Here is a 5,005-nt window from a genome sequence, read left to right as displayed (position 1 = left end):
TTGAAGCGACTTTGGACAATTTTGGTCTCATATTTTACGTGATTTTTGCAATTTTCTAGAACAATATTTATACTTGAACTGCATATCTAGCAACACTGCGAATACAACTTTTCAGAGAGATAATGTTCAGTGTTTATCTGGGAAAATAGTCTTGAAAGAAAATTTGCCCGAATCGTCAAGAAGTAATTTGGTCAATATTTTGGCAATGACGGTACACATCAAAATTATAACAGTAGATTCTTTAAGTTGCAACAGTTGGGTGGGACGAACAAGGTTATTTTCTCAGGTACTTCAATTGGAGTAGGGATCACTACCATGAAACTTGGATGAAATGGATCAATTTTGTGAAAAACTTGTAAGTCACTGTGATTTCCTCTATTTACCCACAATGGTTCATACTTCATTTTACTTAGCTCCCAAAGCTTTTTGCCATGTGAAATATCAACTACTTCATCTTCTGTACCATGAATCACAAGAATGGGACAACTGACATATGGGATTTTATCAATGTTCTTGTATATGTCGAGCCAAAGAGAATACTTTATACGATACATTACTCGAAGTCCATAAAGTATTGCACTTTGCAGAATCACACCCCTAATTTGAGGCAATTTTGTGGCTAATTCAAGAGTTGGACCACTTCCTGATTGTCCATATAATATAATGTCTTCTTCCTTCACTTCATAAATCTCTTTTAGACATTTGTAAACAGCTTCTATATCAGCATATGTGTTTTGCTCACTTGGTTCTCCATTAGACCTTCCATATCCAACATAATCATATCCCATAACATTTACGCGTAAACGATCACTAAGCTCGACGAAAAACTGGAACATTTGGCCTATATCAGCAGCATTTCCATGTGAGTAAAGTAGTGTCAAATTTGCAGCTTTGTTCCTAACAAAAACTGCAAAAATATAATGTCCTATCTTTGTTTGCAGAATTGAAACTTCACCCTTTTCACTTTGAGGGACACCTAATAGTTTCAATTTTTGTGTTTGTTCATCTAAATCAACTTGATATGATGGCTCGGTGGAAAAAATGATAACTTTGAGGCAATTGTTGATGCAAAGACACCCATTTTTTTAATATTTTGTGTGATTTTTCTAAGTCTTTTTTCTTCATATAATGAAGAAAAGAAAGAGAGATATCATGTTGAAAGGATTTTCAAGAACATGTTTTGATGATTTTGGTATTTGCTATTTTTGTTGAAGGAAAATGGCTTAGTTTTGCAAGATGAAAAATGTAATGTCTCTTCTTGGCCTTCTAATCGTGGGAATCTGAATACCATAAAGGGTCAACTGAAAGTGAGCTTTTCTAAAACCTTTATATGTTACTAGAACTTCAAGATTCTGTGTTTTCACAATCTATGAATTGAAACCATGGAAATATTATTATACTTATTTCAATACAAGCATGAATATTCCATTTTTGATAATAGAATGGTGTATGCTTAAACCTCACTGCTGGCTATTGCTTATTTGTCGGTAAAGATTTCGCTTACATAACAAATTGGCATCAATTTGTCTATAGCCGCTAAAATTTGGTCCGTAAAAGCAACTTTTGTAGTAGTGTTCAAAGTAAATTGAACAGTAGGCTGTCCATGAATATATTTGATAGGTTTCAGCTTGGTTTTTGGTAAAGATTGCAAGTTTCGTTCGGGTTTTAGGCTTGCAACATATGATGCTTGAGGATTATTGTTACGAATTGTCTCTCCCACAACCATGGGAGGTTGCAGAGAGGCTAAGTTTCCCATGAAACTCAAGTCGCCATGTTTCTCCAAAGAGAAGAGGGAGAAGAGAGCTTTTGGAGTTTAGTCGTTTCCTTATTTCTAGTCTTGTCATCATTAGTATGTATGCATTGTAGAGATTAAATTCTTTTATGAAAGCTTTTCTAAATCATTTTTCCTTATCATTTTTTTGTAGGTGGTGAAATTGAACAAGGGGATGAAAGTGAAGATACATGATCCACTAAGGAGGATTGGGTTAATTTTTTGGAAAATTGAAAACTTGTGTGTTCCACCTCTTGAATGGTCAAACATTATCTTGATATTTTGCTTTTATGTATATTTCTTGACCTCTTGGATTATTATTTTGGTATGATGTTGGATCTTGTATTATTATTTTGGTATGATGTCGGATCTTGAATTATTATTTTGGTATATATGATGTGGGATCTTGGATTATTATAGTTTCTTCTTGTGATTGATATATGTGTGGTCTATATTGTATCGATACTGTATAGTCGATTCGGTAGCCCCATAATATCCATTGCAGTAGCACCATAATACTCGTTGCAGTAGCATCGCAATAACTGTCACGGTAGCCCCATAATATATGTTGGGACGGACCTACAATACCCGTTGCAGTAGAATTATAATAATTGTTGCAATAGTCCTAAAAATAATCGTTGCAATATTAAATAACCGTTGCATTAGCTCTATAACAACCGTTGCAATAGGAAGAAGCAGTGGTTGAATAGTCAGAAATAAGCGTTGCAATAGCGTTGAATAACCGATGCAAAAATATATATTGCAACGGTTCGTAGCTGTTCCGGTAGACACATGACCGTTGCAATGATCTTGAAGGGCAAACCGTTGCGATAGGATAATCTATTGCAACGGTTTTAGGAACCGTCACAATTAACCGTCACAATAGACCTATTGTAACGCAAGCTGTTGTAACAGTCACCAAAACCGTTGCAGTAGAACTATAGCAACGGGAAAACAATCTACTGCAACGGTAACAGAACCGTTACCATAGGACAAATTTCTAGTAGTGGAGTCTCAGATGGTGACCTAGTTGTATATTGTTACTCACTACTCTGCTCGTGCATATGGTTGTTACATCTTTCACCGAGTCCCGGGCTGGGTATATTATCACGCACATTTTACTACATTATCCACTACTAAAAAATCAGCGTTTAGTGACGGAATATTAGCGACAGACCATATTCTGTCGCTAATTAACGACGGATTAGCTACGGATACCTCATTTTGTCGCAAAAAAAGAAACTAAAATTTTATCTCATTATATAGCGACGGATTAGCAACGAAAAATGAGTTTCGTTACTAATAATTAGCGCGAATTTTTGGCGCCTTAAATTTACTACAGATTTAGCAACAGAAGAGGCGCGACAAATTTTATTTTTAATTAGCGACGGATTCAAAGAACGAAATATCCGTCGCTAGGCCTTTAATTTTTCTAGAAAAAAATATATATTTGCAGCAACGGAAAATTTTGTCGCAATATTAACTATTAAAAGAAATCAATGTATTATTTAGCGACGGATTGTAAAATCCGTCGCTATTCCGTCGTTAAATGTAAAAAACAAAAGATATCTCCTAGCTAGGTTACGCATTCTTTCATTTCCAACACAGTAGCCAACACGGATAGAGAGATAGACTGTGCGAAATTGGTAACATAGAGAGAGAGAGCACAACATAGATCAAAATAATGTGAATCTAGGGTTTACATTGTGTTTTTCTCTTCTTCTACTGCAATTTTTATCTAAAGGAAAGGTATGTTTTGATTTTTGTATGTGTTATGGGCAGTTTCTTTCTTCTTTACCTCCTTCTTTGTGTTTTCTGACATTAAATCTAAAACGAAATTAAGATATCTGTGTTTTCTTGCTTATTATCTAAATGACAGAGTGTTTTAAGTGTTTTTTTTGGCTAAAATCGAAGTTGGGTGTGTTGAAAACTGTTGGGTTTATAATTTATTTGGAGGTTAAGTATTGGGAATCTCTATTTGGGCGAAAATCGATGAAAATGGAAATTCGACCTTTGTTTGTGCTAAATCTTGTAGGATAATATTATTTGGTGGTTAAAGTTTGTTTTAATTTATTGCATGTCGAGAAAAAGCTTGAAGAACTCAACATTCTTTATATAATCTGTGATTTGAAATCAGTGTTAGTGAACTGGGTTTCTTACTCGATTTTTTTTGTTTCAGTTTCAGTTTTGTTAATTTCAGTTTGTCATTTTTTTTTTAACTAAAAGGTGAATGATATGGTCTGTTTCACTAAGTTATTTCAGCTTGTTCTTCCATTTAGAGGTCATTCGGTTGTATTAATGATATGAAGACGAACATTAATTTGATTGCTCGTTTATGTCAACATTAATAGGAACATGAATAATCTAGAGCGTGATTGGATGTACAATAGGTTGGATGGCCGAGGGGGTATAAATTCTAGCTTTGTAACCGGTGTAGATAATTTTATCCAATTTGCACTTTCTCAACGAAATTACATGAGCGGTAACAAGGTTAGATGTCCATGTAAAAAATGTCACAACATTAAATACATGGATGTTGAAATCGTTGAATATCACCTTTTTAATTTTGGATTTGTTGAGGACTATTTTGTTTGGGAGTATCAAGGGAAAAAGATGTGATCGGTGAGATAGCTTCGGTAATGATTTGCATGATGGTTATCAACCTGAATCGGGATTCGATGATCCATACCGACAAATGGTCTTGGATGCAGCTGGACCCAACTTTGGTCAAGGTTCGAGTTCGCAATCTTATAGCAATATTGAAGTTGATTCTTCTCATCCTTATGAACCTTTAATGGAGGAGGAGCCTAATCCTTCAATGGAGGAGGAGCCTAATCCCGAGTCCCAAAGATTTTACAATTTGCTACAAGTCTTGATGAAAAATTATATCCGGTTCTTCTCTCTCTCAACTTGCGTAGTCTCCTTAATGTTAAATATTAAAATGGAGAATACTTTGTCACAGTAGAGGTTATAACCAAATGATACAATTGTTGAAAGACGCTTTACTCGAAGATAACAAAGTGCTTGATAGCTATTATCGACTAAGAAACTAGTGCGTAGTTTGGGTTTGCCGGTTGAAAAAATTGATTGTTGTGATTCGGGATGTATGTTGTATTGGGGTGATGATGAACACCTTACATCTTGTAAATTCGTGGTAACCGAGGTATAAGCGTCGTGTCGGCTCTCGTAAGAGGAAATTGGTCCCTTACAAGAAAATGTATTATTTTCCTTTGA

The 5,005-nt window shown here is 35.0% G+C and overlaps 1 pseudogene; it reads right to left on the bottom strand.

The window, feature by feature from the left end:
* Positions 1 to 224: 224 nt before the first annotated feature.
* Positions 225 to 1,208, bottom strand: LOC132061383 (uncharacterized; annotated as a pseudogene).
* Positions 1,209 to 5,005: the final 3,797 nt, after the last annotated feature.

The sequence above is a fragment of the Lycium ferocissimum genome, chromosome 6, assembly GCF_029784015.1.
Source record: "Lycium ferocissimum isolate CSIRO_LF1 chromosome 6, AGI_CSIRO_Lferr_CH_V1, whole genome shotgun sequence".
Lineage (NCBI taxonomy): Eukaryota > Viridiplantae > Streptophyta > Magnoliopsida > Solanales > Solanaceae > Lycium > Lycium ferocissimum.
This window is presented reverse-complemented; position numbering and strand designations above follow the sequence as displayed.